Genomic DNA, 22,630 nt, shown 5'->3' with positions numbered 1-22,630 from the left:
ACAGACTTAGTGATTCTGAAAAAAAAAAAAACTCTTTAAAATAAATAAATGAGAATTACAGGAAGACAGACTGAAGTCAGTTTGAGAAGGAGCTTTTTAATAGTGATTGTCTCATGACAGAGAAAACTTGGGGAATGATCTAAAGCAGACGCTACTGAGGACATTGGTAAATCATTTCTTCATTAGGTTAGGAGACCTGACCCTGATGTCTACTGTAATGAATCTGGTCCAGTTTTGTAATTACTATCATTGCTTGACATTCTTTTTGGAATCTGGGATAGTTTTCTTAAAATGTGTACTTTGGGTAAAGGAACTTCCTCCAGTAAGGATGTTTTAGTGATAAACCCTTCCACTTTCTGCTGTGTAAAAAATGCTTGTAGAATACCAAGCACAAGTTAAAAAAAAAAAAAGAAAGAAAAATAGATTAATTGGACTTCTTCAAAATTAAAAGCTTCAAGGAAGTGATAAAATAACCAATACACAGTTGGAGAAAATATCTGCAACTCACACAGACCTGTTAAGGGACTTGTATCCAAGACATACAAAGAACTCCTATAGGAAGTAGAGACAGGAGAATCACAGTTTGAGGGCAACTATGGTAACTTATGAGTCCCCATCTTAAAATAAAATATATAAAGAGCTGGAGTTGTAGCTCAGTGTCAAAACATTGCTGTATTCACTTCCCAGTACAAAAAAAGAAGCTCCTCCCAAAGGTAAAGAGTTTATCACATGATCAGATTATTCAGAGTGGGGGTACTAGGGACTGAACTCAGAGGTGCTCCACCACTGATCTACACCACCTGCCCTTTTTATTCTTTATTCTGAGACAGGGTTGCACTAAGCTGCCATGGCTGGTCTTGAATTTGTGATTCCTCTATTTTACTTGGCCTCCTGAATTGCTGGAACTACAGGTGTATGCCACTTTGCCTGACATAGCAATGTCATGTGTATTAACCAAAAGGTGGGAACAACCCAAATGCCCATCAACTAATAAAGGGATAAAATATATAATTTCCATACAGTGGAATATTATCCAGCCATAAAAGGAATGAGGTACTGATACATATTACAACATAATGAATCATAAAAACATTATGAGAAGTGAGAGAGAACAGACCAAAAGGTCACACACACGACTGTATAATTCTCTTTTAAAATATCCAGAATAGGCAAATAAAGTAGATCAGAGGGTGAGAGGTATTAGGAGAGAACACCAAGCGACAACAGATTTTTTTTTTTTTGAAGTGAGGAAAGTGCTCTGGAATTACATACTGAAAATTGTTATACTACTCTATGCATATACAAAAACTGCTGAACTGAATACTTTAAAAAGATGAATCTTATGAGATGGAATTTATACTGCAACAAATGTGTTATTTAAAAAAGGAAAAAAGGAGCCAGGTGAGGTGATGTACACCTGTAATCCCAGTTACGTGGGAGGCTGAGGCAGGAGGAGAATGGCAAGTCTGAGGGCAGCCTCAGCAACTTAGCAAGACCTGTCTCAAAAAAAGATAAAATGGTGTTGTATGAAAGGAGAGAAGGTTAGCACTCCCCTTGACAAGGATGGAAGAGGCCCTCCGGCCTGACAACACGCATACGGTTAAGGCATTGCCACCTACTTCGTGGCATCTAACCACTGTTTTTACTGAACGAGGAGGACATACACAATTTAAATAGACCAATTACAAGTAATGAAATAGAAGAAGTCATCAAAAGCCTACCAACAAAGAAAAGTCCAGGACCAGATGGGTTCTCAGCCGAGTTCAACAAAACCTTTAAAGAAGAGCTCATTCCAATACTTCTCAAAGTATTCCATAAAATAGAAGAGGAGGGAACCCTCCCAAACTCATTCTATGAAGCCAATATTACCCTGATACCTAAACCAGACAGAGACACATCAAGGAAAGAAAATTTCTGACCAATATCCTTAATGAACATTGACGCAAAAATTCTCAACAAAATTTTAGCAAATCACATACAAAAACATATTAAAAAGATAGTGCACCATGATCAAGTGGGTTTCATCCCAGGGATGCAAGGTTGGTTCAACATCAGGAAATCAATAAATGTAATTCACCATATCAGTAGACTTAAAGTCAAGAATCACATCATTATTTCAAAAGATGCAGAAAAAGCATTTGATAAAATACAGCATCCCTTCATGCTCAAAACACTAGAAAAAATAGGGATAGTGGGAACATTCCTTAACATTGTAAAGGCCATCTACACTAAGCCCATGGCCAATATCATTCTAAATGGTGAAAAACTGAAAACATCCCCCTAAAAACTGGAACAAGGCAGGGATGCCCTCTTTCACCACTTCTATTCAATATCGTCCTTGAAACTCTAGCCAGAGCAATTAGACAAACCAAAGAAATTAAAGGGATACGAATAGGAAAAGAAGAACTCAAACTATCCCTATTTGCTGATGATATGATTATATACTTAGAGGAACCAGGAAATTCCACCAGAAAACTTTTAGAACTCATAAGTGAATTCAGTAAAGTAGCAGGATACAAGATCAATGCTCATAAATCCAATGCATTTTTATACATAAGTGAAGAATCTTCAGAAAGAGAAATTAGGAAAACTACCCCATTCACAATAGCATCGAAAAATATAAAATACTTGGGAATCAATCTCACAAAAGAGGTGAAAGACCTCTACAATGAGAACTACAGAACACTAAAGAAAGAAATTCAAGAAAACCTTAGAAGATGGAAAGATCTCCCATGTTCTTGGATAGGAAGAATTAATATTGTCAAAATGGCCATACTACCTAAAGTGCTATACAGATTCAATGCAATTCCAATTAAAATCCCAATGACGTACCTTACAGAAATAGAGCAAGCAATTATGAAATTCATCTTGAAGAATAAGAAACCCAGAATAGCTAAAGCAATCCTTAGCAGAAAGAGCGAAGCAGGGGGTATTGCAATACCAGATCTTCAACTCTACTACAAAGCAACAGTAACAAAAACGGCATGGTATTGGTACCAAAATAGAAAGGTAGATCAATGGTACAGAATAGAGAACACGGACACAAAACCAAATAAATACAATTTTCTCATACTAGACAAAGGTGCCAAAAATATGCAATGGAGAAAAGATAGCCTCTTCAACAAATGATGCTGGGAGAATTGGAAATCCATATGAAACAGAATGAAACTAAACCCCTATCTCTCACCGTGCACGAAACTAAACTCAAAATGGATTAAGGACCTCGGAATCAGATCAGAGACCCTGCAGATTATAGAAGAAAAAGTAGGTCCAGATCTTCAACATGTTGGTTTAAGACCAGACTTCCTCAACAGGACTCCCATAGCACAAGAAATAAAAGCAAGAATCAATAACTGGGATAGATTCAAACTAAAAAGCTTTCTCTCAGCAAAGGAAACTGTCAGCAATGCGAAGAAAGAGCCTACAGAGTGGGAGAAAATCTTTGCCAATCATACTTCAGATAGAGCACTAATCTCCAGAATCTATAAAGAAGTCAAAAAACTCTACACCAAGAATGCAAATAACCCAATTGACAAATGGGCTAAGGAAATGAACAGACATTTCACAGAAGAAGAGCTACAAGCAATCAACAAACATATGGAAAAATGTTCAACATCTCTAGTAATAAGAGAAATGCAAATCAAAACTACCCTAAGATTCCATCTCACCCCAATTAGAATGGCGATTATTAAGAATTCAAGCAACAACAGGTGTTGGCGAGGATGTGGGGAGAAAGGAACACTCATACATTGCTGGTGGGGCTGCAAATTAGTGCAGCCACTCTGGAAAGCAGTGTGGAGATTCCTCAGAAAACTTGGAATGGAACCACCATTTGACCCAGCTATCCCACTCCTTGACCTATACCCAAAGGACTTAAAATCAGCATACTACAGAGATACAGCCACATCAATGTTCATAGCTGCTCAGTTCACAATAGCCAGATTGTGGAACCAACCTAGATGCACTTCAATTGATGAATGGATAAAGAAACTGTGGTATATATATACAATGGAATATTACTCAGCCATAAAGAATGATAAAATTATGGCATTTGCAGGCAAATGGATGAAATTGGAGAATATCATGCTAAGTGAGATAAGCCAACTCAAAAAACCAAAGGACGAATGATCTCGCTGATAAGTGGATGATGACACACATAATGGGGAGTGGGAGGGGTTAGTGTTAGGGTTAGAGTTAGGGTTAGGGAGGGGGCAAGAATGGAGGAAGGAAGGACTGTATAGAGGGAAAAGAGGAGTGGGAGGGGTGGGGGGAAGGGAAAAAATAACAGAATGAATCAAACAACATTACCCTATGTAAATTTATGATTACACAAATGGTATGCCTTTACTCCATGTACAAACAGAGAAACAACAAGTATCCCATTTGTTTACAATAAAAAAAAGATAAAATGTCTTTAAGGTTAGTAAATAATGAAATGTATCTTTTTAGGCTAAAGGGGTTTAAAAAACACCTTTTTAGGTTTTTGTTTTGTTTTGTTTTTGTGATTTTACTGAGGTACTCCAAATTGCAGATAACGTTTACAACTGATCAGTTTTGATATACACATGTATGTTTGTGAGAGAAACCATCAACACAATCAAGATAGTGAACACATCCAACACTTCCCCAAATTTCCTTTTGTAATCTATTTCTTCCTCCATCCCCATCCAAGTAACCACTGTTCTGCTTTGTGTTACTATATATTAGTTTGAATTTTCTATAAAATGGAATCATATAATACATACTCTTTAATGCCTGAGTTCTTTCACTCAACATAATTTAGAGAGTTAGCAGTTCATTACATTTTACTGCTGAATTGTATTCTATGGTATGGATATACTACTATTTGTTTATCCATATATTTGTTGATGGCCAATTGGGTCGTTTCCAGTTTTGGCTATTGCAAATAAGGCTTCAGTCAGGCATGGTGGTGCACGCCTGTAATCCCAGTGGCTCTGGAGGCTGAGGCAGGAGGATCATGAGCTCAAAGCCAGCCTCAGCAACTCAGTGAGGCCCTAAGCAACTCAGTGAGACCCTATCTCTAATTAAAATGTAAAAAAAAGGTTCCCGGTTCCTGAAACATCAATAAACTGCTTCAAATTAAAAAAAAAAAAAAAAAGTAAAAAAAAGGGCTGGGGATGTGGCTCAGTGGCAGAGCACCACTGGATTCAATCCCTGGTGCCAAAAAGAAAAAAAGAAAAAAAGAAAAAAAAAAAAAAAAAAAGAAGGCTTCAAAAAATTAAGACTGCTCATGGGATGGAATGTAGCTCGGTGGCAAAGTCCTAGGTTTGATCTTCAGTTCCAAAAAAAGGAGAGACAAGACAAAAAAAAAAAAAAAAAAAAAAAAAAAGAACCCCCCCAAAAAGATAAAAAACCATTAAGACTGCTATGAATACTTGTGCATAAGTCTTTGTGCAGTTTTGTCATTACCTTTGTTTAAAAACATAATTTTGTGGGGAATGACAATTCTCTCTCAGCATAACAGAGTGAGGGTTGATTTCCATGGAACTTTATCCATGGGAATTCTTTGTGGCCTGAGTTGAAGCTGCATTTTTCCAGAGAAGATTTCTCTCCACTTCTGCCAGTAACCCTGGGATACTACAAGAGAGAAGTCACCTTAAACTGTCTGCTTAAGGTTCTTCACAGTACATAGACAGTCTGCATTCAGCCTAAAAACCTACATAAGAATTAGCTCAGGATCATGAGTTCTTATTGTGAGACCCATTGCTCAATCATCCTACATGAAGGTCTAGCTCTATTGGAGACCCAGAGTTAAGCAGAACCTCCTATGTAATTTCTCACCTAGGGTGGGTCCCATGCTTTCACACCTATTCCCCATATCCAAAAAAGTTTTTAAAGTATAAGTTCAAGGTTTCTGGCATCTGACAAAAGTCATCAGAGTTAAGAATCAGTCAGATCTGTTATTCTCTCACTTCTCAAAAATCTAATTTTCATTTAGTTCTTAAGATCTCTAGATTTCTTCTTTTCATGCTAACTCAGGACAAATTACATTATAGTCAGCATTTTAACTGTGCCAATAAAGAGAATCATTCGGTGTATCTAATCCTACCATACCACGAAAAATGGAAAACCCTATTTAATTCTTTGAGTCTTAAAACTCTTCGTCTAAAATGGTGAGAATCAGAAAAGGTTCCCTATTCAACACATGTAGATTTAGCATCTTTCTTTTTTCTTTTTCTTTTTTTTTTAAATATTTAGATCAACTTTATTTACAATTATCTGATATCCATTTCTTTTAACAGTGATACATTCAGGATCAATTTCAATATTCATCCTTTTATAGACAGTGGAAGTTATAAACATATTTAAGGTAATTAAAGTAAATACTAGTACACAGAAGAGAAATTTAGTCATTTTTTCCAATCTTTTCTACTTTTTTCTAATTAGAATAAAACAATGTAGGATAGCAATATTTGTCATTGAATGAAGCTTGAATGTCCGTGTGTATGTGTGTGTGTGTGTGTGTGTGTGTGTGTGTGTGTGTGTTACTGGGAATAGAATCCAGGGATATTCTATCACTGCCCACATTATCAGTCCTTTAAAAATTAATTTTGATACAGCGTCTTGCTAAAATGCCCAGACAGGTTTTGCAGTGGTTATCCTCCCACCGATCCCTCCTCAGTATCTGGTATTTCAGTGGGAGATTGGTCAGGTACTCCTTTCAGCATCTTTCTTGAGAAGAGGGAATATGCTCATAGTGGTTAAGGTCGTGGATTTTGGAGTCAGAAGTGTACTTAAACTCCAATTCTGCTACCTGGTAAAAGTGTGATTTTGTGTAAGTTACTTTACAAGTTTTAATTTTCTGTTCTATGAATGGTGATAATTATACCCCATCTTCCCAGGGCAACTGTGAAGATAAAAGGCAATAATATGGGGCTATGAGATGTAGTTCAGTTGTAGAGTACATGCTTAACATGTGTGAGGCCCTTCATTCAATACCCAGCACCTAAAAAATAAAATAAAATAACTTTCTAAAATGAAACAATCCATGTAAAGTGATTAACATGGTGGTTGGTACATAATTTCATAGTTGCAATTACCATCATCATCATCATTAAATATGTTTATCAGTCTATAAAATTAGAGGCTTCTCAATTTGTATTTTCAGAAAGAGTCCTTTAGGAAAATTCAGAGTATCAGAGCATAAGAAAGACAAGGATTAAGTAAAAAGATTTTCATAGGTATCTCAAAATTAATATTCCACTGGCACCAAAAACAAAAAAAGCATGTGATCCTGCAATATGTATAATCAGAAAAATGAGAGATTACACTCCATTTATATATGATCTATCAAAATGTATAAATGCATTCTACTTTCACATACAACTAATTAGAACAAATAAAATATAAAAAAATTCTTTAAAAAGCAAGAGATAAATGTTTCTTCCTTTGGTGGCATCTCCTTACCTGGCAATATTGCCCTGGTTCTCTGAACAGTACACATTCAATAACTCTCATAGCAAAACTGCACCAACTACACTATACTTATTATAAAAAATATGAAGTATTGCTGAAGTGCACCCATTTTTCTCCAAAATTTTACAAATGAGAATGCAAATGGCATATCTTTGGATGAGCAATCATGGAAGAAAATCTATTCCTGATCACCCATTCTGAAGTCAACTAGATTACTATGTAGTAACTAGAATAGTTATGTCAGGCATAAGCTACCCTGGAGTTTGGATTAGTGTAGATTCTAGTTTTCACTAACTATCCCTGAGGAGATGAATGATACTCATTCTAAATCTTAAGTATTTTTCATGTCTTTTATTTATTCAGATGCTACCTCTTTTCCTAAATACTTCTCCTTTCTGAAGTAAAGAATGAACAGGAGAAACAGAGCCTACAAGTTATGATTACATGATGAAATAATATACATGGAAGTTCATAAACCTAAATGGACAACAATAAGACAAAAATGTAACTAAGTGAAAAACATGAACATTGGTACTTGGCACATAGTAAGTAGTAAGTCTCCTGTTAGATTCCATTATATACTTTATACATGAGTGATGGGGTCAGGGCATCTATATTCTTAAATGAAGTTGCTCAGATGTTGTGGTCATGTGGGAGGGAGGGGAAGCATGTCAGAGCTGATCTTTGCCAGAGTTCAAAGGACATAACCCTGTGCTGGAAGATGAAGAGGCAGGAATAAGTTTATTACCTATACTCTGTTCCTTTCATCTACCAAAGAAACCTACACCCTTTGGTCTAAGAAAAAAAGACTGAATTTGTCCTTCTTTCAGATTGGATGAATTTCAGCAAAGTGGACTTATGGTCCAAGATGATAATATCTAATATTTCATTTTCATAACATGTTTACAAGGCTCTTTCACAGGGCTGATTTCCTTTTATCCTTACAAACAGCTCTCTCAGTTGTGTAGGGCAGTTATAGGACTCCTTGTTTTATTAAAAAAGATATAGGAGCCCAGAGAGGTTGTATGAATTGCTTAAGGTCACACAAGTCACCTATAGGAGGGATCAGAGTCCACATCTGACTTTTTCATTCCACCCTGCTTCTGCCTCAAAGACAATAGTAATGATCTGGCTTTCCAAGGTTGATCAACTGAAAAAGCAGAAACTCTTTTTTTTTTTTTCTTTTTTAAAAATTTTTGGTGCTGGGGATTGAACCCAGGGCCTCGAGAGGCAAGCACTTTACCAACTGAGCTATATCCCCAGCCCAAAGTAACCTTTTTTTTTTTTTTTTTTTTTTTTTTGGTAGTGCTAGGGATTGAACCCAGTGCCTCATGCTTACAAGGCACGCACTCTACTAACTAAGCAATATCCCCAGCCTGTCGGAAATTTTATTTTTAAAACAAGGGTTAAGGGTATAGCTCAGTGGTAGAGTGCTAGCCTTGCAGGCATGAGGCCCTGGATTTGATCCCTAGCACAGCTACCCCCCAAAAAGTATAAAATAAATACATGAAAAGATGCTCAACATCAGTAGTCATTAGGGAAATGGAAAATCAAAACCACGAGAAAATCAAAATCACTTCGAATCCTTTAGGAGATCTACTATCAGACAGACAAAAGCAAAATACAAACAGATAAACAAAAAATGAGGAAAAAAAATAAGAGTTGGTAAGAACCCTGGAGAGATTGGTACCCTTGTCCCTTGTATACTATTAGTGAGAATGTAAAAATGATACAGCTGCTGTGGAAAATAGTATGACAATTCCTCAAAAATATAAATACAGAATTGCCATAAGATCTAACAATTCCACTTCTGGGTATATACCCAAAGAACAAAAAGCAGGGTCTCAAAGAGATATATTTGTACATCTATATTCAGGGCAGCATTATTCATGATAACCAAAAGGTAGAAGCAACCCATGTGTCCATCAACAGATGAATGAGAAAACAGATGAATGTACAAAAATATAAAAAGAAGGAAATTTTGGCACATGCTCCAATATGTATAAACCTTAAAGACACTGCACTAAGTGAAATGTCAGTCACAAAAGAACAGATACTATGTGACTCCACTTATGTGAGGTTCATAGAGTAGTCAAATTCATAGAGAAAACAATGGTGGTTGCCAAGCATTTGAGGGAGGGAATGGGGAGTTATTATTTAAAGGGTACTGAGTTTCAGTTGGGGAAGATGAAAAAGTTCTGGAGGTGGAGGGTGGTGATGATTGCACAGCAATGTGAATGTATTAAATGCATTCACTTTAAAAACAGTTAAAATGGTCAATTTAATGTTATGTATTTTTTAAAAATATTTTTTAGTTGTAGGTGGACACAACATCTTTATTTTTGTGTGGTGCTGAGGATCAAACCCAGTGCCTCATGCATGCAGGGCAAGAGCTCTACCACTGAGCCACAGCCCAGGCCCAATGTTATATATGTTTTACTACAATTAAAACAACAACAACAAAAATAAAAAAAGAACGAGCACACTTTAAAGCATAGAACTAATTAGAGGAAAACCTTTATTCCTAACTCTTTTCCCTCTTGAACAATCTGGTTTAGGTATTTTGCAGCTTTTGGTATTAAGTCAGAGGAGAACATATAAAAGCTACCAGTGAACCAAGGCTTCCCTGTGACCCTGGCACATCTGGAACAAAAAGCAAGCTAAGCAGACCATAGGCACTCTTGGACATTGTGGTCTGATTTTCTAGGTCAAAGACTGCCTTCAAAACTCTGTAGGCATGCGATCCAGAGTTAAAGAGAGGAACGACAAAAGGTAGAAGCAACTGTTAGTTGTCAGTCTATGAGTTGGGACCTCCAGGAAAAAGAGTGAACTCTTACTTCTGAAAGGCTAAAACTTGCCTTATATCAAAGTGGAAGTCAGTTGCAAAATACCAATGCCAACATTTACATTCTAAGTTCATAGGACTTTAATGTTCCCACAGGAGGATCCTGCTCAAGTTTTGGAATCTTGAAAGGCAGAACTGCCTGATCTTCAATGTTGAGTTTAGCCTGAGGGTTAGAAAGGTTACAGATTGGAATGTAGTTCAGTGGGAGAGCACCCCTGTTTTCAACCTCCAATATCTCCCCACCCTGAAATCCCAGTGAGGAACAGTCTAATTAGGATACTTAAGAATTATTACACCTTATACCAAGGCTGTGAAATATCCTTTCACCCAACTGTGAAGCCCAGGTCTCACTTGAGTGTGCGGGGAGATTTTTTTTTTTTTTTTAAATATCCACAACCCAGCTGTGATACTTCCTTCCATCTCTACCTGTACATCTGTTTCCTACAGAGTACTGCTGTCTCAAGTGAGATGCGTGAGGCTTCTGTAGATGTTGGGGAACAAGATGGAACAAAAATGCTTCACACCTGGCTCCCAAATTACAGGAACGCTGGACTGGGGCCAACACAAGCTGGCACAGCACCAGCTGAAATGGACATCAATTAAGGAGGCTGTCATCTTTCAAGACTACAGGGTCTTTTTTCACTCCCCAATCTGTACTGCTCCACAAACCAGCTACGCATGGTACCACTGGTAGGGTTTTCCAGATGGGATCATTTCCCTTAGATTCCACATTTGCAGATTTATTGAAGAACTTGTTTTTAACCTCTCCCTGTTTTTTAAAGCAATGTGAATTATTTACTCACATTACAGTTTTATCTTCAATTGAATTTGTTCATAGTAAAAAGAGAAATTTGTACCTTCATGGTCAGAAAAATAAAAGTTTTAAGCTTGCCTAAAAGCTACTGCTTTGTTTACAAAAAGACATTTAAATAACTTAGATTAGTGAAGGGTCAGAAATTCTTTTCTGTACACATCACTCCTACTGGGATCAGAAGCCAGGGAGCCTTGACCAGATGAGATGCCACTACCCTGGAGAAAAGAACAGACCTCCAATACTAAAGCAGGCCTCCTCTAACCATCACATGCAGTGTTAATGATCCATGCCATGTGCAGAGAGAAAGAAATTCTGCTAGTATTTAGTGGCAAATGCTGTTTAAGAAAAATACCTCAATAGGGATCAGTAATTCAAAAGTGATGAGATTCTACATAGCATCTTATTTTGACTTTTATCTCATGGAGCAAGACATATTTTCTCCCCTGTACCTAAGTGGGCTGCTCTATGGAAAAAATTCCATGCAACATGAAAGAGTCCCATGATAAATAAATATCTCATCCACATTTAATGTATGTTCTGAGAATTGAATTCCATTGCCTCAGGGGAGATCTGTGGCTGTCAATTTGTTCTCATGGCAGAACCCTGTGTGGCAGAGCCCTGACTAGGCTCCGCCAATGCTTGTTTGGCAGAGAGTCCTGCTGGAGATGAAAGCAGCTCTTCAAAGCGGGTGACTCCTTGGAGGCTATCACTTTAGGGCTTGGAAACGATTACTTATCAAAAGTGACTTCATTCTGGGATGCACTCTGGGCAAGAAGCTGGCCAGCCTATTCTGTCAGGGTTTACCAGAGCTGAAGAGGCCCCAATGGGTTTGAAGTGATGGTAGGAAGTGAAGAGCCCAGTGAAGGTAAAAGCCTAGAATCCACATCATAGGTAAGGATAGCAGAGGACAGAATTGAGATAATCTTCAGACATCTGTTTGCACAACTCAATCTTGGCCCACCCTTTACCTGCCTCTCTTATTTTAAATAAACAGCTTGAAAAGGTGGTCCTCATGTCTTTCTGCTGACTACAGTGTCTCAATTTCCTTACTTGCCTCTACCAAGAAAGCCTGAAACCTCTGGCTCTCAGCATTTAATCAGTCAAAACTTAGTCCCTGAAGTGAAAGACAAGCCACAGACTAAGAGAAAATATCTGTAACACATATATATCTGACAAAGGACCTGCATCCAGAATATATATAAAGATCTCTTAAGACTCAGTAAAAGAACAAGCAATCTAATTTAAAAATAGGCAAAAGATCTGAATACTTTACCAAAGAAGACATACAGATGGCAATAAAACACAAGAAATAATGCTCAATATCATTAGCTATTACAGAAATGAAAATTAAAACCATAATGAAATACCTATTAGAATGACTTAAAACAAAACAAGCAAAAAATTTGACAGTACTAAGTGCTAACAGGGATGCAGAACATCTGGAATTAAATAGTTCAGTCACTCTGGCAAACAGTTTGGCAGTTTATAACAAAGTTAAACACAGACTTACCCTATGAACCATCCATTCCATTCCTAGGCATTTGCTCAAGAGAAATGAAATCTTGAATTCACATAAAAACCTATGCACAAATGTTGATAGCAGTTCTATCCATGATTACCAAAAAACTACAAACAGTCTAAATTTTCATCAACTGGTGAATGGATGAACAAGTTGCAGTATATATATCTATATATACTGCTCTGCAACAAATCAATTACTGATATAGACAACAACATAGATGAATCTCAAATATATGATGCTAATTGAAAGAAGGCAGACTCAAAAAACTATACATTATATGACTTTGTTCAGTGACAATTTGGAAAAGGCAAAGTTAAAGAGACAGAAGAAAAGATGACAAGTTACCAGGGAATGGCGACAGGAAGAGGAGCTGGATGCATGAGGGAATTTTGGGGGGCTGATGGAAAAGCTTTATATTTTAATTGTGGTGATGGTTACATGACTATTTATACATTTATCAAAACTATAAACGAACTAATACTGGTTTCAGAGAATCCCTGCAGGGAAAGGGTGAATTGAAGGAACATCACTCCATTCTGTGAATGGGAATATCTGAGGATGCACATAGCTAGAGTGTGACAGGGCTGAGACGGGCCACCTTCGCCCTGAAATTAAAGGCAACACCAAAACAGACTAAGTCATCTGTTGGAATAAGAGGAACTTTATGTCCTTTGTGCCCCAAACTTTTCATTATTGAAGAGACAACACAACCTTCTTTATGCAGATAAAAAGATACCAAGTCCCAGCTTGGTTTTCCTCCGCCCCTTTTGTTTCCGGTTTCATTTGGGCAGAGATCTCTGCTTCTACAGAGAGCAAAATGCATGCAAGTTTAAATCACAGGGGAAATCAGAGGCCTACACTAACCGGAGGTTTCTTGGCCTGAATAGATAGTGTGCATAGAATCTAATAAAAATAAATCCTCAAACACATTTTAAATAATGAACAAACACCTGCCAACCTCTACTTAACAATATACTCCAAGAAATCTCTTGTTTCCAGTGAGAGAGGTAAAAAACAAAGAATCCCTGTAATAATAAAGTTTGTTTCAATAGCATTATTATCTAATAGTGAAATGATAGGGATGGGTACTTATGAAGTTCAATAGCTTGAAGAAAAAAATATGGTTTATGATGAGTCACATGAACATGGGGGTAATTAGGTCTCATAGATACAGATGTGTACTATAGCAGTACCTAAACAGCTGTGAAGGCAGTTAATTTGAAAAAGAGAACATATTCTCACTCCCAACACAGCAGGTGATCGTCAAACCTCCACTTAACATCACAGTTCTTCTAGCACTTCTTGGGTGCTTCAAGAGAGAGGAAGGCAATACTTGGAAATTATAACTAAGCTAGAATCCTTCAAGAGAAGCATGTAAGGATATGCATGCATACAAATGCAGAGAAAGCTCTTTTTTATTTAAATGGAGGAAGCTGCCATGTCTACCTCTATAAGTAAAAGTATTAATCATCCACCGTCTGGTTTTAATCCACAGGCTCCTGATCCTGCATCTGAATGTATTGTTATCAGGGGAAGGAACATTTCTGCTCAATCTTATTCACCAGCCAAAACCCTGAAAATGTGAAAACCACATTGGTGAAGTACCTTCTTGGGAACCTAGAAAACTCTGCTAAGCTGCTGGGTTTTTAAAATTGTTTTCTTTCTTTTAAAATGATGGACAAATGTGAATTTCAGGGGGACTAGAAGGGAAAAAAAAAGGAACAGCTCAAGTTACAGTCCTTTAATATCATGGAGTGACACTATCCTCAGGGAAATTAGTACTTTCTCTTCTGTATTTCCCAAAGGGGATCCAACCATACAACCTGATTGACATCAGCCTGTAGGATGCAAGCTTGGGCACCCAGGTGCATCCCTTACTGAGCATTTACAAATGAAATGGCAAGTCCAGACAGAAAGCTTTCCTCCCTCTTGTCTCCATTCTTCTGATTCATGCTTTGCTAGCTGTAAAAACAGGGACTAAATAAAATACGCGTCTGTATGAGTCTAAGCATGCTTCTCCCATTCTTTGTGTTGGTGACCCTTCCCCCTCCTCATGCTGGCCCCCAAAAGGATCCCAAAGCCCATATGTGTGCTTTAGTACCTTCAAAGGCATTAGTCACCACCCTTGCAGTCTCACTCCAAACTGTGTATGGGGCCACCCGTGACACAAAAACTCTGGCAAGATTAGGGGATGGCAAGAGCAGAAGAAACCACAATACGCCTGAGACTCCCAGGAGAACAATGACTAGTGCTGGTAGGGAACAGACTGACAGACAGAGTAGACAGACTCTAACCAGGCCTTGCTCTGTTTTCGATGCAACACAAATGTTTTCCATTAGAAGTTCCCTGCCCCACAAACACTCATATATGCGGCTATGAAATCCACATACTTAACTTCTGCTTTTCTGGCACTCTGACCCAACTACCTCTCCTGTTCCTCTGGAAAAGAGCACAGAGGAGAGTGAACAGATTCCAGGATCCTCAGCACAAAGGTAAGTGGAAGAGAACTGTAATTAGAAGTATGCTTACTAAGTACAAGATTGTGCCTGAGCAGGCGAAATAGAAGAAGGGAGAAGACAAGGACTTTCTTTTTGCTAAAACAAGTTCTGTCTAGCTCTGGATTCTACTGGTTGATCTCTCTGCTTTCAGCTTGAAGTTTGACTTTACTTTCTAGTAAACTTTGCAGTTGATCTTCATCACAAGGTGTTGGTCACCATTAAAAGAAAAACAGGCAAAACCTCAGAACATTCGTTACAAAGCCTGCAAAATTCTAATACTAAGAAATTAGGGAAAGTAGGCTGATTAGTAACCCAGATTTCAAACCCTCAGAAACAGATGAGTATTGCACTTTTGAGCTAAACTAGAAACTCCTAAGCCATCAGCAACCTCTCCTCCCCCCACTAGTTGAACCCTGTCCTGGTCATTTCTAATCACAGAGGTGAGGACACATGGATGTTTCATTCATCCCTTGAAGGAGGAAAAAACAGAAACCACGAATAAGTCATAATTCAAGAAAATAGTAAAAGGGCATACACTGAAAAGAAGGCAAAAAGTGAATTTTTAAATGGCATGCAAGAAATAAAAAGGAAATCCCCTATTCAGGCAGCTCTGGAGTTCCCTAATTGCACAAGAGCAGAGGACACCCCGCAATGTGTATGCCTTGTTAAGCAATTGCTCAACCTACACTCATTGTGCAATTCCAACCTTCCAAAGCTTTTTTGCTGCACATATGCAAACCACGTTTTCCTTTGCACTCCAGAATTAAGAACAGTTTCTCATTTTTCTCTTCTTCACTTTGGGGTGTGTGTGTGTGTGCATGAGCCAAAAAAAAAAAAAATAAAAAGTATTGCTAGTTAAGCATTCACTACAAGTGAGGTTTTACATGATTTCATTTGGTTATTTCTGAGTTTACTGGTAGTTAAGAAACATTTGAATTTACTTGTAGGCAGCTAAGACTATTTTTCTTATCCTGACAATAAAGATATCACAAAAAATTATCCATGAAAACATCAAACCCTCAAAGGACTTTGTTCTAAATAATGGCTATTCTGGAATATGTGAAGCAGTTAACAGTGGCAGTTCCTAATTTATAGTAAAAATTCCAGAGGAAGTCTGGGTAAATCACAGTCTATATTGCTAATCACAAACTTTCTTCTCAGTGAAATCAAATTACACAAATAGTAGAAACAATAATAGGTGTACATAAAGGTGAAAAAACTAACAAAAAAATCCCAAGAGGTCACATAGGAAAACAAATTTGACTCTATGGAAAAAATCTCAAGCTGTACACTGTAAAAACATAAAGATTACAAAAACTAGCTACTAACCAGGAGAAAATATTTAACAAAATATATAAAACAAAATATCACTATATGCACAATGTATAAAAGAACCCCTTCATATTGTTAAGAATAATAACTAACTATAAAAATGGGCAAGGCCACATATATGCAGGAAAGATATTTAAACAGAAAATAAATGTACAAAAAGAACCTTTATTCTACTAGTAAATGAATAGCAATTAAAGCAAGATACTTTTTTATCAAGCATCAGAAATTTAAAATACTGATAATACAGTGTTGGTGAGGGTATGAGGAGATAGAAACACATACACTGTTAGTAGGACTGTAAACTGGCATGATCACTTTGGAGGACAATTTGACAGCAATTACCAAAATAGAGAATTCTTTGATAAAGCAATTTTGCTTGTAGGCTATGCCATGCAGAAATAATCTTATACAAAGATTTAAGTATAAAGAAGTTTTTTTCAGGCACTGTTTGCAGTAATAAGAATTGGACAAAATAAAGTATCAACTAATGGAGGGATAGATAAATTATATCTACACAATGGAATATGATACAACTTGAAAAAGAATGATGTAGATTTATATGTGTTAATTTAGAAAGAGTTCCAAGATATATTAAACAACCAAAAAGTTATGGATACATAGCCTGCATTTTTATTTAATTAGGAAAATTATTACTGTGCATGTAACAGAAGGATGTTTACCAAACTGTTAGGTAAAGGGAGAGATTTGTACTATTTTCTACAGTTGCTGAGATTATGGATTACCTTTTATAATTAAAAAGTAAAGACAGAAACCTTCTCCTCCTGAGTATGTGAAATCTTTTCACCATCAACAGCCATAAAATGTATAAAGCAAATAATTTTTAGGCAGTGGACAAGAGGGAGTATAAGACTGTAATCCTTGAGGGAAGAAAGGCCCATGAAATCAGCCTGTGACTATCCAGTTTTCTGCTGTGAGGGTAATTTCCCAACCATGACAACACAAAACTCAATCCCAAGCTAATTATGGTGGTTCTGATGAGCTGAGGAGGCAGAGAATAAAATTTGAGGCAAAGGGGCTGGAATCCATGAGTAAGAAAAAGGATAGGAAAAAGTATGCAAAGAAAGGGCATGAAGTGCATGTGAGAGTATTCAGTGAAGATACTAGTGATGGTTGAATTGTATCTAAACTGACCAATACCACCAGAGACTTTTCAGAGTACAGTTGGGATGAGTGTGGAACACAGCTATCAGAGGTCCAGCAGTGCTGGGGAAAGAGCAGTACCTGAGGATGAGGGAACTGGAGTTCTGATACTACCAGAGTGCAGCGATTTTAACATTGATAACATTCAGCATCCAGCTGGGATTCCAGCGAGGCCACACTTCAGGAGTAAGGGCCACACCTTAAGATTACTTATTATTACTTATTTAAGATTAGACCTAATCTTAAATGTATATTAGTAGAGCCCCAAACCAAGCTTAAAACAAAAACTGCACAGACAGGGATTGGAGTTTGTCTATTGTCAAGTTACTGGGGTTTGGGAAACATCCTGGGTTTCTATATAGCTTCACTAGTGTATAAAAACAAGGCTATATAAGTTTAGGATAATCAGATAGTACTTTAACTATCAGCTAAAATTTAAAAACAAAACACAACACAACCCCACTCTTCAGAGGAATATAACATGATCTAGAATCTCTATGGTTTAGCATATACAATGTCCACTGATTAAAAAAAAAATTACTAGTTACAAAGAAACAGAAATATCTATATAAGTTTAGGATGATCAGATAGTACTTTAACTATCAGCTAAAATTTAAAAACAAAATACAACACAACCCCACTCTTCAGAGGAATATAACATGATCTAGAATCTCTATGGTTTAGCATATACAATGTCCACTGATTAAAAAAAAATTACTAGTTACAAAGAAACAGAAAAATGTAAACCATGTGTGATAGAAAACAAATGTGAGATGGCCCAGATGTGGGAATTAGCCAGCAAAGACTATAAAGCAGCTATTATAAACATGTCCAAACTACTAATGAGAAGGATAATTAAAGAACTAAAGGAAAATATAGTCTTAGTGAACTAACAGGAAATGTTGGCAGAAAAAATGAAAATTATAAGAAAGAACAAAATATAAATTTGTGAGCTAAAAAGTAAAATAAGGAAATAAAAAATTTCAGTAGATAATAATGAATCACTCTATTATAATTATTATAATGTATGAATAAAAAATTTTTTGCTAGATGAGCTGGGTGTGCTGGTGTATTATATGCCTATAAATTCCAGTTATCTGGAAGGCTGAGGCAGGGGATCCCAAGTTCAATGCCAACAACTTAGTGAGAACTATCTTCAAAAAACAACAACAACAAAAAAACAGAAAACAACAACAACAAAAAACACTTAAGGTTGGAGATATGGCTCAGTGGTAGAGTATTTGCGACGTAGCAGATATGAGGCCCTAGGTTCAGTCCCCTGTAACCATACCCCTCCCCGCAAAAGGTAGGACTTAGTGAACTTGAAGAGAGATCAATAGAAATATGTAGAAATCTGAAGAACAGAGACAAAAAAAAAAAAAAAAAAAAAAAAACACTAAAGTACAGGAGTCTTGCAGATATATGGGTCTATACAAAAATGTCTAACACGCATATAATTGAAATTCCAAAAAGAAGAGAAGGTAATTGCATCACAAAACAGAAAAATGTCTGAAAGACATCCCAAAATTGATAAAAAACATCAGCTTATAGACCTAAGAGGATCAGTAGATATTAAACAGGATAAATGTAAAAAGAAGTATGCCTAACATACATCTCAATCAAACTTTTGAAAACCAATGTTTAGAAAAAATTTAAAGCAGTCTAAACAAAACATTACAAAGAGGGGCATAAGAACAACTGCTAACTTCTTATGAGAAAACAGTGAAAGCCAGGTGATAATAGAACCACATCCTGAAAGTGTGCTGAAAGAAAAAAAAAATTTTAATCTACAGTTCTATATCTAGTTTACAAAATGCAAGTGAAAACCTTAAAATCAAAGATGAAAAGAAGAAAAGTAAAAAGAAATAGACTTTTTTAGATAAATAAAGGCTGTGGGAATTTGTCACTAGCCATCCTAATGATGTCCTGTAGGCTGAAGAAAAATGGTTATGGAAATTGATTTTACAGAAAAGAATGAAGAACACCAGTAAATAATTGGATAAATGTAAGTCTATTTTAACTTTTTTTCACATTTCACTTAAAGACAATGAACTGTTTAGCAAAAATAGTAACATAGCACAGTGAGGTTTTCAACATAGGAAAACTAAAAGAACAGATATCTGCACAAAATGAGAGGGAAACAGAATTAAACTGTTGTAAAGTTATTACATTAGTGGAGAGTGAAGCAGGAAACATAAGCATGAAATGTACAGAGACACAATATTGACTCTAAATATAGGCTGAAAAGTTAATGATCCTAACTGTTAGCCCTAGAAAAACCATTAAAACATAAAAAGACAACAAAAGCAGAAGTGAAATATAACACTAAAAGTACTGAAGAAAATCTGCATGACCTCAGGGGCAAAGTAAAGATTTCCAAGACAAAAAGATACTAATTGTAAGGGAAATATATGAAAACCTGAACTTCATCAAAATAAAACATTTTTGCTGTTCAAGACTGTATAAACAAACAAAAAGGCAAACCAGTTACAAACTGCAAGAAATATTCACAGGACATAGCTAAGTTTGTGCCTGGAATATATAAAGAATTTTAACAACTCAAAACAAAACAAAACAAAACAAAAAAACTACAAAAAAACCCTCACCACAGTGTTTAGAAAAGGCCAACAGATTTGAACATTTCTCAAAGACTTCATCATCCCAACTTGTGATGGTTCAACTTAGAATTTTCAAAATTATGGTGGTGAAAGCAACACATACTGGGTAGATTTTGAATTATGATCTTTTCCCAGACTGGTAATAAAACAAATGATCATATACTGCTGTTGCTATGCTATGATGTTCAGTAGATTAGGTTTATTAAGTACAGTTTTTATACAGAATATTTTTCAAATTACAATGGGCTTATTGGGACATAACTTGTGAGTTGAGGAGCTTCTATATATGAAATGTCAATAAAACCACAAGAGATGTTCATCATTAATCAGGGAAATGCCAGTTAAAACTGAAACGAAGCTAGGCACAATGGTGCATACCTATAATCCCAGTGGCTTGGGAGGCTGAGGCAGGAGGATCACAAGTTCAAAGCCAGCCTCAGCAACTTAGCAAGACCCTGTCTCAAAATTTAAAAAGAAAAACTTAAATTAAAAACCAAACCAAACCAAAACAAAACAAACAAACAAAAAACACGGGCTGGGATACGGCTCAGTGGTTATGCTCCTCTGGGTTCAATCTCTGGTACAAAACACAAAACAAACAAACAAACAAACAAAAAATGGAAATGAAGCTGGGCTCAGAGGCACACACCTATAATTCCAGGAGGATGGCAAGTTAAGTCTGGGCAAATTAGCAAGATCTTATCTTAGAATAAAATTTAAAAAAAGGTTTAGGGCTGTAGCTTAATGGTAAAGCAACCCATATTCAATCTCCAGTACTGCAAAAAATACCCCCCCAAAAAAACCCCTGATTTTCAAAATAAATTTACTTACAAGCATGGTTAAAAATTAAACAACCAAAACATAAACATCCCACATGTCCATCATCAAGTGAATGGATAAAGTGTGATATTTCCATAAGATGGAATATAATTCATCAATGAACTACTGAAAAAAGCACAACAGAGATGGCATGGATGAATCTCAGACATTAAGCTGAGCAAAAGGAAAAAGACATGGAAGTACATACTACAAGATTCCATTTACAGGACTAATCTACAGTAAGAATAATTAGATCAGTGGTTGGCTGGGGCAGAGTGGGACAGAAGACAGGTGCACTCGTTATCATTTTGGGGAGAAGGAAATATTCTATACCTTGATTGGGATAGTCATTACACAATGGTTAACATCAATGCATTCAAAAGTAGGAATTTTATTATAAATTTTATATCAATAAGTTGATTAACAAAAGTAAAGGTTTAATTATAATTTTTCAAAATACTTTTTTAGTTGTAGATGGAGACTACACCTTTATTTTATTTGTTTATTTTTATGTGGTGCTGAGGATCAACTCCAGTGCCTCACACATGCTAGGCAAGTGCTCTTAACATTGAGCTATAACGCCAGTCTTATAATTTTATACTTATAACATATCTATATCTATTAAGTTATTAAATAAAATTATATATTCTTTTACATATTTGAGAGACTGATTATATTAGTTAAAAAAAATAAAGGATGGGACAAGAAGTACTGAGCTTATGGGCAGCAGTTTTTCCTCTAATTATAGTATATCCTCCTCTAATTTCAATTTTATTTTTAATTGTGGTCCATATTTATTAAGGTCTGAGCCAAAGACTGTTTATAAATACATATGTAGGTAGGTAGGCAGGCAGGCATGCTTACATAATTCGCTCAGTTTTTATCTATAAGTCATCCCCATCAACCAATTCCAAGCATCATTGTTTATAAAAAGCAATCCTGACTGCAAAATCTGGAGTTCAGAACACTGCCCAGACTTTCTGGTCCTTAGATGCTATACAACCAATACTCTTAGATTTTTGTCCTGTGGATATATGTCCAAACTGTGTGCCATCCTGTTATAGAGCATTCTCAGCACTTCTTGGAGCATTCTCAAGTGTTAGCTTAAAAAACAACAAATGACAAACCAACCAACCAAGTCCTCTCTCCAAAGACTCATATTTTAGACATTCAGGTGTCTTTGAATCCAGGACATTCCAAGATTTGAAGAATATCCAAACCAGAGAGAAAGATGCAGGTAAACTTAACCTAACTGCCTAACTGTCCTAATCCAATCATATAAACTTTTACTTCCTTGTTCATCTCAGGAACTGTCCTGGGAAATCAGATCACCACCCTCAAATCAGGTAAAAAGTTTCCAAGTTGCTGGTGAAAAATTAAGCATTCAGTGAAAACAAAACTATCAAAGGCAAGAGAAGAACTGGAAGTACTGAGTTAATATATTTGTTCAATCACTCTACTACTGTATTTATATATAATTGAGCATATGTTCTAGACTCGGATTGCCTGGATTTGATTCTATCATTCTTAGCTGTGTCATCCTAGGTAAGTTCCTTCCTATAGCAAAAATTCCTATGGGGTTTT

The 22,630-nt window shown here is 36.4% G+C and overlaps 1 protein-coding gene and 1 non-coding gene across 5 annotated transcripts in view; one reads left to right on the top strand and one right to left on the bottom strand.

The window, feature by feature from the left end:
- Nucleotides 1-22,630, bottom strand: part of Smg6 (SMG6 nonsense mediated mRNA decay factor) — a 239,452-nt gene that overhangs the window by 73,964 nt on the left and 142,858 nt on the right. The window lies entirely within an intron of this gene.
- Nucleotides 1,520-1,645, top strand: LOC124981573 (U6atac minor spliceosomal RNA). Its single transcript, XR_007108079.1, has one exon. It is a non-coding gene; the product is annotated as a U6atac minor spliceosomal RNA (small nuclear RNA).

This window comes from Sciurus carolinensis, chromosome 3, assembly GCF_902686445.1.
Source record: "Sciurus carolinensis chromosome 3, mSciCar1.2, whole genome shotgun sequence".
Lineage (NCBI taxonomy): Eukaryota > Metazoa > Chordata > Mammalia > Rodentia > Sciuridae > Sciurus > Sciurus carolinensis.
Note: the sequence above shows the minus strand (reverse complement) of the source record. Positions and strands in the feature narration are given on the sequence as shown.